The following is a 12,649-nucleotide window of genomic DNA, read 5'->3' on the forward strand; positions in this document are numbered from 1 at the left end:
GGAACAAGAAGATGGCTTAGTGGAAAGAGCAAGGGCTTGGGAGTCAGAGGTCGTGGGTTCTAATCCTGGCTCCGCCACTTGTCAGCTGTGTGACTTTGGGCAAGTCGCTTCACTTCTCTGGGCCTCAGTTACCTCATCTGTAAAATGGGGATTACGACTGTGAGCCCCATGCGGAACAACCTAATAACCTTGTATCTATCCCAGTGCTTAGAACAGTGCTTGGCACATAGTAAGTGCGTAACAAATACCATCATCATTATTATTATTACTTTCATCAGGTGGTGCAAAGTAATCAGGAGAAAAAGAAGGAGGGAAATAGCTCCACCCAACTGCTCAGATTCATGTTACTCCACTGCTAACCTCAGGCAGAATGTGACCAAACCGTCAAGATTCTATTTCCAGGATCTTGTGCATGTCTGCCCCTCTCCCTGCCCTATTAGACTAAAAGCCCCCTGTGGGACAGGAACTGTGTCTGTGTCCATGCATTCTTCCCAGTGTTCAGTACAATTCTTCATTCATATACTTAAGAGGTGTTATTTACTATCAACTTTAAAAAGTTACCGGCTAGAATCCTTGAGGCTGTTAAAAAAAATTACATTTCACCACCCCAATTAAAATGAATGCTGCAAAGCAAGAAAAAAACAGGTGACCAGTCACTTAGCATGACTCACTGGATATGTGAAATAGATCATCAGAAGAAAAAAGTTATCCTTTTAAAAAGGTTAAACCCATCTGAGTGAGAAGAATAGGAAAATTAATAAAGGGTGGCAGGGCAGGAGCAAGCAGGAAATTAGATGGTCCCAAAAGGAGTTTAAAGAGCTTCTTGCAAGAGATTACAAATGTAATAACTAAATTTTGTTTTCAAATATATTAAAAGCAGGAACCTGTGTAGGGAATCAGTGGGTCCACTTGACAATTGTGAGGTAAAGGGGAACAGGAGTGAAAAGAAGATAGCCAGAAGGGTCAATGGTTGATTTAATTTGCTCTTTATTGAAGCTGTAAGAGAGATTTCCACACCCAAATTGTTTTACACAGCAGACGGGTCAGAGAAACTGGATCAAATTGAGGTGACTGCCCAAAATGTTTTAGACTAAATTGATTAAGTAGATACAAACAAGGAATGCCTACCCAAAAGTTCTGAAGGAACTGAGAAAGGATGCCATGGGACACAGACAAGAGTATGTCACCTTGTTACAAACATCCACCCCTCCAAAGGACTGATGAATTGCCTATATAATTTGCATCTTTAAGAAAGGTTCCAGAGCTGATCCTGGAAAACATAAATGAGGTTTCATTTCTCTGCCTGGAAAATTCTAGAATCCATCAGGGAGTTTAGGATCAGTTGACACATCAATCAATCATTGGTATTTATTGAATCCTTAGTATGTGCAGAGCACTGTACTAAAGGCATGGCAAATACAACATGTTCAGGGTGCGTAAGGCATGAAAAAAAAGCGGTATGGGAGATTGTGAGAATTTATATGCTTAGGTGGTGCAGGAGTGCTAAGGTGGCAGATGGAGGGATACAAGGTCGGAAGATCAGAGAGTACTCGGGGAAGGCCTCCTGATGGAGATGTGACTTCAGAAGACCTTCATAGAGGAGGAGAGCAGGGGTCTATGGGATTTGAAGTGGAAGTGAATTCTGGGCAGTGGGGAGAGAATGAACAAGTGGTTGACAGCAGGAGAGAAGAAAGAAACTGGTTGGGAAGCAGTAAGGAAGCTGTGAAACTATGGGGTTTCCATTGTCACAGCCAAGCTAGAGTGGCCCAACACTCGCCTTGTCTCTGCAACATCACCCAGGTTGTCTGGCAGGACCAGAGTTAGGCTGGGAATATGGCTCATCTTTAGTGGGTCCTGGAGGAAGAGAAAACTTGCAGGCAATAGAGTTGAGCTGGGGGTCAGAGGCTGCCTACAACAGACAAGAAGTGGAGTTGACGGGTGGCTCCTTTGCAACTCCAAGAGATAGTGCTACCTATGGCTATTTGACCTATCTTAAAACCGGGCTGGCAAAGTTTAATGGCTTGGTTATCTCAGTGCTATTTCCATGAGAGTTAATGGCCCCACTCACCCTCGACCACCTGATGACTCAGGAGCATCATTATCCATGAGCTCCCAGGATCACAATGCTGCTTCCTGCAGATCAGATAAAAAGTGGAGGGATTAGCATTAAAACTTCTTCACAGTGACTGGAAATTATTAAAAAGGATTGGCTGTCCTGAAAAGTTTATCATGAGTCTGATTTACTCAACAATAATATGGCTGGTCGAGTCACAAATGATCATCTTCTTGCCAAATCCTATGGCCTCTACTCCATCTAATCCTCCTCAACCTCTCAGCTGCCTTTGACCCTGTCAGCCATCCCCTTATCCTGGAAACATTATCCAATCTCAGCTTCGCTGACATTGTCCTTTCCTGGTTCTCTTCCTATCTCTCTGGTCACTCATTCTCAGTCTCTTTCATAGGCTCCTCCTCTGCCTCCCACCCCCTAACTGTGGGTGTACCTCAAGAATCGGTTCTGGATCTTCTTCTATTCTCTGTATACACCCACTCCCTCAGAGAACTCATTCGTTCCGATGACTTTAACTGCCATCTCTATCTTGATGATTCCCAAATCTACACCTCCAGCCCTGATTTCTTTCCCTCTCTGTAGTTTTAATAATGGTGTTGGTATTTGCAAAGTGCTTACTACTCATTCATTCATTCATTCAATAGTATTTATTGAGCGCTTACTATGTGCAGAGCACTGTACTAAGCGCTTGGGATGAACAAGTCGGCAACAGATAGAGACAGTCCCTGCCGTTTGACGGGCTTACAGTCTAATCGGGGGAGACGGACAGACAAGAACAATGGCACTAAACAGCGTCAAGGGGAAGAACATCTCGTAAAAACAATGGCAACTAAATAGAATCAAGGCGATGTACAATTCATTAACAAAATAAATAGGGTAACGAAAATATATACAGTTGAGCGGACAAGTACAGTGCTGTGGGGATGGGAAGGGAGAGGTGGAGGAGCAGAGGGAAAAGGGGAAAATGAGGCTTAAGCTGCGGAGAGGTAAAGGGGGGATGGCAGAGGGAGTAGAGGGGGAAGAGGAGCTCAGTCTGGGAACGCCTCTTGGAGGAGGTGATTTTTAAGTAAGGTTTTGAAGAGGGAAAGAGAATCAGTTTGGCGGAGGTGAGGAGGGAGGGCGTTCCAGGACCGCGGGAGGACGTGACCCAGGGGTCGACGGCGGGATAGGCGAGACCGAGGGACGGTGAGGAGGTGGGCGGCAGAGGAGCGGAGCGTGCGGGGTGGGCGGTAGAAAGAGAGAAGGGAGGAGAGGTAGGAAGGGGCAAGGTGATGGAGAGCCTTGAAGCCTAGAGTGAGGAGTTTTTGTTTGGAGCGGAGGTCGATAGGCAACCACTGGAGTTGTTTAAGAAGGGGAGTGACATGTCCAGATCATTTCTGCAGGAAGATGAGCCGGGCAGCGGAGTGAAGAATAGACCGGAGCGGGGCGAGAGAGGAGGAAGGGAGGTCAGAGAGAAGGCTGACACAGTAGTCTAGCCGGGATATAACGAGAGCCCGTAATAGTAAGGTAGCCGTTTGGGTGGAGAGGAAAGGGCGGATCTTGGCGATATTGTAGAGGTGAAACCGGCAGGTCTTGGTAACGGATAGGATGTGTGGGGTGAACGAGAGGACGAGTCAAGGATGACACCGAGATTGCGGGCCTGCGGGACGGGAAGGATGGTCGTGCCATCCACGGTGATAGAGAAGTCTGGGAGAGGACCGGGTTTGGGAGGGAAGATGAGGAGCTCAGTCTTGCTCATGTTGAGTTTTAGGTGGCGGGCCGACATCCAGGTGGAGACGTCCCGGAGGCAGGAGGAGATGCGAGCCTGAAGGGAGGGGGAGAGGACAGGGGCGGAGATGTAGATCTGCGTGTCATCTGCGTAGAGATGGTAGTCAAAGCCGTGAGAGCGGATGAGTTCACCGAGGGAGTGAGTGTAAATGGAGAACAGAAGAGGGCCAAGAACTGACCCTTGAGGAACTCCAACAGTTAAAGGATGGGAGGGGGAGGAGGCTCCAGCGAAGGAGACCGAGAATGATCGGCCAGAGAGGTAAGAGGAGAACCAGGAGAGGACAGAGTCCGTGAAGCCAAGGTGAGATAAGGTATGGAGGAGGAGGGGATGGTCGACAGTGTCAAAGGCAGCAGAGAGGTCAAGGAGGATCAGAATGGAGTAGGAGCCATTGGATTTGGCAAGAAGGAGGTCATGGGTGACTTTAGAGAGAGCAGTCTCGGTAGAGTGGAGGGGACGGAAGCCAGATTGGAGGGGGTCTAGGAGAGAATGGGAGTTAAGGAGTTAAGTTACGTGCAGAGCACTGTTCTAATCGCTAGGGTAGATACAGGGGAATGAGGTTGTCCCACGTGAGGCTCACAGTCTTCACCCCCATTTTACAGATGAGGGAACTGAGGCACAGAGAAGTGAAGTGACCTGCCCACAGTCACACAGCTCCTCCTGCTTTCAAGACCCCTCTACTTGGATGTCCCACTGTCACCTCAAACTTAACATGTCAAAAACAGAACTTCTTACTTTCCCACCCAAACCCTGCCTTCCCCTGACTTTCCCATCACTGTAGACAGAACCACCATCCTTCCTGTCTCCCAAGCCCCTAATCTTGACATTGTCATTGACTACTCTCTCATTCAAGCCACATATTCAATCTATCACTAAATCCTGTCGGTTCAACCTTCACAACATCACTAAAATCTGCTCTTTCCTCTCCATCCAAACTGCTACCATGTTAATCCAAGCACTTATCCTATCCCACCTTGATTACTGTTTCAGCCTCCTTACTGACCTCCCTGTCTCCTGTTTCTCCCCACTCCAGTCCATTCTTCCCTCTGATAACGAGATGGTTTTCTACAAAAACGTTCAGACCGTTTCCCCACCGAAGAAACTCCAGTGGTTGCCCATCCACCTCCACATCAAACAGAAACTCCTTACAGGCAGCGTGGCTTAGTGGAAAGTGCCCAGGCTTGCGAATCAGAGGTCGATGGTTCTAATCCCAGCTCCGCCACTTATCAGATGTGTTACTTTGCTCAAGTCACTTAACTTCTATGTGCCTCAGTTACCTCATCTGTAAAATGGGGATTAAGGCTTTGAGCCTCACATGGGACAACCTGATTACCTTGTATCTACCCCAGAGCTCAGAACAGTGCTTGGCGCATATTAAGTGCTTAACAGATATCATCATTATTATTACAATTGGCTTTAAAGCACGCAATCACCTTTCCTTCTCCTACCGTACCTTGCTGCTCTCCTACTACAACCCAGACAACAAACTTCACTCTAATCCCAACCTACTCACTGTACTTCATTCTTGTCTATCTTGCCCCTGATCTCTCACCCACATCCTGCCTCTGTCCCAGATTGCCCTTCCTCTTCATATCTGACAAAATCTCTTCCCCGCTTCAAAACCTTATTGAAGGCACAGGTCCTCCAAAGAGGCTTTCCTTGACTTAGCTCTCTTTTCCTTTTCTTCCACTCCCTTCTACATCGCCCTGACTTGCTCCCTTTATTCATCCCCCTTCCTGGCCCCTCAGCACTTAGGCACACATCCATAATTCATTTATATCAATTTCTGTCTCCCCTCTAGCTCGTTTTGGGCAGGGACTGTTTGTTATATTATTATATTGTACTCTCCCTAGATCTTAGTACAGTGCTTTGCACAATAAGTGCTCAATAAATACAATTGAGGCAGAGAGGTCAGCGAGACGGCAGATGTAACAGTCAAGGCAGGATAAGGTTAGTGCAAATTCAATTAAATTAAATATTTGAATATATCCCAAATCCCTTTATGTTACATACCAGTATGACGTAGTGCATAGAGCACAGGCCGGGGAGTCAGAAGGACCTGGGTTCTAATTCTGGCTCTGCTACTTATCTGCTGTGTGACCTTGGGCAACTCACTTCACTTCTCTGGGCCGCAGTTACTTCATCTGTAAAATGGAAATTGAGACTGTGAGCCCTTTGTGGGACAGGGACTGTGGCTAACCTGATTAACTTGTAACTACCCCAGTGTTTAGAAGAGTGCTTGGCACATAGTGCTTAACAAGTACCATAATAATTATTATTATTACCAGCAAATGACTTACCAAAAGGATGTCTTGCAAGCCCCTCTCCAAGCTACATAAAGAATGACAGTGTCTGAGACTGACAATTTGTCATCATTTATGAGTACTGAATTCACTGCTAAATTAAATCTGTAGACTCTAATTGAGAAACCTGGCCACCTGTAGTCTAATGTCAGAGATGAGATCTTTAAAGTAATTCCAAATGTACATGGGGTTAAAGAAGTTGAGAAACTATTTAAAAGTTATGAAAAAGTATTGTAATTCAGGTTGAACAGCTAAGCTAAATAGAACCTTGGTAATTCTCCATTCTATGTACTGAATAAAAGACAGTCTTTGGGTAAAGCAAATAATAATACCATAGAAAGGCCATATCCTATAAAACTTAGAAAATGGTGGTTACCACTCATAATACAAAATGTCATTTTCTAGATTGTAATTGCCTTAATCAGTAAATGTGTTGCTTTTTTAATTTTAAGACAATTAGACACTTAATGGGCAAGGAGGAAAATCAGAAAATTAGATGAACTTTCCCAATTAAAGCTTTATTTTGACCTTGAACTGCCTTTAGGAAGATTTAACTCATAATGATAGGTCAATCGAAAGCTCAAAAGCTTGTTAAATAAGTACAGGAATCAATGAAGCAAATGCTACGTAGACTTGAAAGGAATATTGTGTCATATCACAATTGTCAACCATTACAAAATATATAGTGATCTTCACATATTCAAACACATAAAATAACTAATAGGCAAATCTGCACTCCTCTCAAAATCAGTAAATTTACCTAGAAAGAATTAAATATGACCTAGTACTTAACTCTTTGTCCTTATTTTTATTAAACAAGTTTGTTTTCAATTCAATTTCTGAAGCAAAAGCCTAGCCCTAGATGATCATTATCCCAATAAAGTATGTTTCCTAACTAAATAACCACTTATCTGAAAGAATGATCATGAAGGATCACTAAAGAGGCAGAATGGACAAGTACAATAAGTCCAGGGCTGGAATTTGAAACCCTAACCAATAAATCCATAGAGTTTATTGAGCGTTTACTGTGTGCAGAGCACTGTACCAAGCATTTGGGAGAGTATAACAACAGAGTTGCTCGACATGATCCCTGTCCTAAAGTAGGTTACTGTGGGGTTATGCAAAGCAGTCATTCAACCCCTCCATTCTTAGACATATCAAACTAATATGAAGCAGGAAAGATGATGTTTAATGAGGTAATGAAAGAAGCTACTTCTACTAATGGAATAGATTTTATATAATTCTTAGAGATCTTTGCTACTATTGTCTCCCATTATGTTTTACTTTTCTTTTGCTGTTGAGTGGTCACCGACCCATAGCGACGCCATGGATACATCTCCCCCAGAATTCCCCAACTCCATCTACAATCGTTCCGGTAGTGGATCCATAGAGTTTTCTTGGTAAAAATATGGAAGTGGTTTACTATTGCCTCCTTCCTTGCAGTAAACTTGAGTATCCAGGCTTGACTCTCTCATGCCACTGCTGCCCAGCACCAGTGGGTTTTGACTTGTGGCTGATTGCCTTCCACTCTCTAACCACTGGCCAAGCTAGGAATGGAATGGAATTAGTCTGCTTGACTTTCCCTCCCGTAGCCAAGACTGGTAGAGTACTGGAAACTCTCCAGGTGCAACCCTGAGAGGGGATGCTTTACTACTACACAAAAATATTTTGGGGCAGTAATAATTTACTCTGGAGAGGAATTCATTATTCATTTTCCATAGTCATATTCGTTCATTCGGCCATATTTATTGCGCACTTACTTTGGGCAGAGTACTGTACTAAGCACTAGGGAGAGTACAATAAAACAAACAGACACATCCCCTGCACACAATGAGCTTACAGTCTAGAGATGGGGAGACAGACATCAATATAAACAAATAAATTACAGATATGTACATAAGTGCTCTGGGGCTGGGAGGGGGGAAAAACAAAGGAAGCAAGTCAGGGTGATGCAGAAGGGGGTGGGAGAAGAGGTAAGGGGGGACTTAGTCTGAAAAGGCCTCTTGGAGGAGATATACCTTCAATAAGCCCTTGAAGTGGGGAAAGAACGGAGGGAGAGCAATACACTCACAGAGTCACAAAATGAGACCGTTATGGGCAGGGATTGTCTCTATTTGTTGCTGAACTGTACTTCCCAAGCGCTTAGTACAGTGCTCTGCACACAGTAAGCACTCAATAAATATGACTGAATGAATGAAATGACACACAGCAATCCATAGAAACAGACACATACCAACTGTCATATTCTGTCCACACTCTTTTTCCCTCTGCTCACCCTCAGTTCCCTAGAACTGCCATCTGGTCTCACACATAACAACCAATATCTTGAGTCCCTTATTTCCATAGGGTTTCTATTTAGGTTTCCTTATTGTCTGTGGCAGGGTATAGATTTAAGTTAATTTCATAGTAGTAGTGTTAGATTGCTCTGAGCCAGTCACATTCTCTCACCTGGTCCTAGCAACCCTGAAATCAAAATAATCCAAAAGATTCATTTCCTAAAGTGACTCTAGGAAAATATATCTAAATTTCTCTGGTTGAGAAAGTGCACAGTAGTCTGTTGCACCAGCAAAAGGAATGAGTGTTGTGATAAGAAAAAGGAATAAGCTTGCCTTCTTTCTTCAGTTCACCCCATCGATAGCCTAGTAAACATTTGGTCAGCTTTGAGAATACGATTGCTGTTGTTCTCTATGCCCATCATAAGAGACTGACTTCATTAATAATGACAGTTTCCTCTCTGTGAAAAATGCCTACTTAAGTGATATGAAAACTTGAGTGGTAGGATAAGGCTATGTGATTCCTCAGTTTCTCTAAAAGACATTATTATTTGATTTGATCATAACTGTGCCAAGTATATAAATAAACAAAAAAATGTTGCACACAGCAGGTGCTGAATGCGGGATTTGCCACAGGAAATTGTAAAGACCAAAAATGTTAATGGGTTCCAGAGTAATTCGGGTAAAGTCTTGAACAGATAGTCCATAATTGGTTAGAAGAGGACAAGATAGGAACGTTGGAGGCTTGAGAAGGGTCAAATAGATACACCAAGGGTTCAGCCATTATGGGTTATTAATAAGGAAAAATTATGGTTGTAAGATAGCATGTCCAGAGCAATAAGAAGGGATGCAAAGTAAGTGACTGCTGTAGTGTTGTTCTAAGTATCCTTTGTTGCCATTCACAGAAGAACCCTGATGACCTAGACTTCATGTGTTAAACAGGTATGTTTAAATATAAAGTTTCAAGAAAAAGTGTATGCTTAAGCTGCATTATCTAGTGGACAGAGCATGGGCCTGGGAGTCAGAAGAACCTGGGTTCTAATCCTGGCTCTGCCACTTCTCTGTTGTGTGACCATGGGCAACTCACTTCACTTCTCTGTGTCTGTTACCTCATCTGTAAAATGGGGATCAAGACTGTGAGCCCCACGTGGGACACGGATTGTGTCCAACCTGGCTAGCTTGTATCTACTCCAGTGCTTAGTACAGTTCCTGGTATAAAGCGAGTGCTTAACAAATGCCATAAAATCAGAAGAGTAGATTCTTCTAGAGAAAAGAGGGAAGCCAGGAAGATACACTGACTCTAAAAAGCATTGTTCTGAGCTTTGACAGGCAAAGTTTCTGAAAAGGTAAGTTAGGTTACAGAGTTTACTCCCCCAAGTGCTTAGCACAGTTCTTTGTACCCAATAAGCACTCAAGAAATGCCATTTATTGATTAATTGCTTGATGATCTTCACTCCACCAGCAGGAAGTACCAAAGTAGAATAAGGCCTTCAAAATGTTCAAATGTACTCAAACATGGAATAGATTTTCATCTTGTTTCTCCTCTTATCAGTTGGCCCTCTCTGACCAAATTGTTCAGAACTACTTGGCAACTGAGGTTTTCATTGTAGCCCTGTGGTTATTTGTTTTCTTTTTAATACTGTCCTCCTCCCCCCCCCCCCACCCCCCACCCACCTTTCCTCCCTCATTCCTCTAACTCTCTGCCCTCTCTCACACATACACACACACACACACACACACACACACATACGCACACTTCTTTCTATGACTTTGGGACTCTTTTTCTGTTATACTTTCTCCTTGGGACATCAGGCCATTACAGGATATTATGAATGGCCAGAAATGAATCACTTATAAAGAAGAATGGACCCTGGGCACTTATACTCCTAGAGTGAGGAAACGGAATTAAAAGGAGAAAGCTTTGACAAACATCTGGATACACTCCTTAAAGTGGTACCAACGTCGGATAAACTTATTATTTAGGGCTATTTCAATGTTTGGGTAAATAGCAATACTGAAATATAGGAAACACCATCAAGCCACATGGGATTGGAAAATTGAATTTCAGTGGTCTATTCTTTTTTCGATGAGTGAACTGAACACCCTTCATTCATTCAATAGTATTTATTGAGCGCTTACTATGTGCAGAGCACTGTACTAAGCGCTTGGAATGAACAAGTCGGCAACAGATACAGTCCCTGCCCTTTGACGGGCTTACAGTCTAATTGGGGGAGACAGAAAAGAACAATGGCAATTGAATAGAAGCCTTTATCTCCCCAGGATTTAAAGAATAGCACCTCATAGTATCATAGTATGGAAGAGTAACCTAAATTATGAGTGGTTAACATGGCTATATGTAAAGCTAAGTGCTGCACTGCAAAGTCTCCTTCAAAATACAACACTGTGTGAAAATGTGGCTTGCGAACCATTCATGAAAGTTTAATGCCACCTTCTACAGAATGAGGATGAGCAGTTCCCGACCAATACCAGAGCAACTGTAGCATAGCAAAAGCCCCTAAAATCTATAAATTTCAGTGTCAATGGACTTTTCTTTCCAGTACTTTTTTGTTGGGCAACCATTTAGACAGTGGACACAATTAAGCAGTGGCATCAAGATCAAAACAATTCAGATATGCTAATGATTGTGAATTGTTTTGCAGACTCGGCTCAGGGTTTTGGGCTGAAAATAACTCTGAAGAAAACTGATATAATGCAGTACCCTGTACAGAGAATTTTTTTTGGGGGAGGGGTATTTGTTAAGCACTTACTATGTGCCAGGTAAGGGGGTAGTTACAAGCTAATCAGGTTGGACCTAGTCCCTGTCCCACATGGGGCTCACAGTCTTAATCCCCGATTTACAGATGAGGTAACGGAAGTCCACAGATGTGAAGTGACTTACCCAAGGCCACACAGCAGACAAGTCTATATCCTGAATATTGTAAAGTCCATGAGGGCAGGGAATGTGTCTACCAAATCTACTATATTTACTCCCCCAAGTGCTTCGCACAGTTCTCTGTACCCAATAAGCACTCAACAAATGCCATTTATTAATTGCTTGATGATCTTCACTTGCAACAAAGAACTACATGCAATTAGGAATTCTGCTCTATGGGCAACACATTATCTGATGATGCAGTGCTCGACAAAGAAGAACAAAACTGAATTCAAGAAAGCCAACATGCTCTTAGAGATTGCCAGAGTACTACAATAATGTGTCACTTGTCAAACAGAAAGTCTTCAGAGCTCTAATTCTACCCAATCTTTTCTTTAGCCGGAACCCGAGCCCACCGGAGATGTCACGTTCATTTTCTTCAGAAGTTCAATTAGTGTCTGTTACATGCCAGACTCAAAGTACAGCCTAGCGGGAAAAGCACAGGCCTGGGAATCAAAGGCACTAGGCTGTAATCACAGCTCTGCTACTTGCCTGCTGTGTGACCTTGGGCAACTGACTTAACTTCTCTGTGTCCCAGTTTCCTCCTCTGTAAAATGGGGGTTGAATACCTGTGTACCCTCACCATTAGATGTAAGCTGAATACAATTATGGGCCCTGGAAGTAAAAAAGACATCAGGATAACAGAAGTCAATTTTTGAGTGGAAATGTGTGGTAGGAACTGTTGGTCACAGTGAGCTGTTTCAGCCATGCTTGTTTACGCGGGTAAAATCCACAGCTAGTGTCATCATGTTAGGAAACCAAGGTTAAAAATGTCATAAATAATCACCTTGTTCCTGGACTGCAAACCAAAAGCTACTTGTTCTAGGCTGCCACCTTTGTCATTAAACAAAACAAAAAAAATCATTCTCTTGCATCCATTTTTTTTATTCATCCCACTACTCATGTATTCTTAATATGATGCTGCATTGCAATATTTATATCATCTGTGTGAACTTTGCCAGTGGTTTGGGCATAGCTCCTACTTGCCTGTCTCTCTTTGATGGTCACTGAATCATAGAGCCAAGGGCTAGCCTCTGCCACTGGGTCAAGTGTCATTATTTATGAAAATCTTTCTAATTCATGCAAGGAGGGGATGAATGGGCTGTAGGTTTCAGTCTTGCCAAAAACAAGAACAGAGAGATTTGACTGCAGTTCCAAGTTCTGTTTGTTTATGTAAGTGTTTAATATAGTGCTATGCATGCAGTAAGCACTCAGTAAATACTATTGACTATGAGGAAACGTTCCAGTGGATACTATTTCTAATAATAGTAATTGGGGTATTTGTTAAGTGGGGTAGATACAAGATAA

The 12,649-nt window shown here is 43.2% G+C and overlaps 1 non-coding gene across 1 annotated transcript; it reads right to left on the bottom strand.

Annotated features, from left to right (window-relative positions):
* Positions 1-7,641: 7,641 nt before the first annotated feature.
* Positions 7,642-7,778, bottom strand: LOC114807079. Its single transcript, XR_003755132.1, has one exon. It is a non-coding gene; the product is annotated as a small nucleolar RNA SNORA7 (small nucleolar RNA).
* Positions 7,779-12,649: the final 4,871 nt, after the last annotated feature.

Source organism: Ornithorhynchus anatinus, chromosome X1 (genome assembly GCF_004115215.2).
Source record: "Ornithorhynchus anatinus isolate Pmale09 chromosome X1, mOrnAna1.pri.v4, whole genome shotgun sequence".
NCBI classification, from domain to species: Eukaryota; Metazoa; Chordata; class Mammalia; order Monotremata; family Ornithorhynchidae; genus Ornithorhynchus; species Ornithorhynchus anatinus.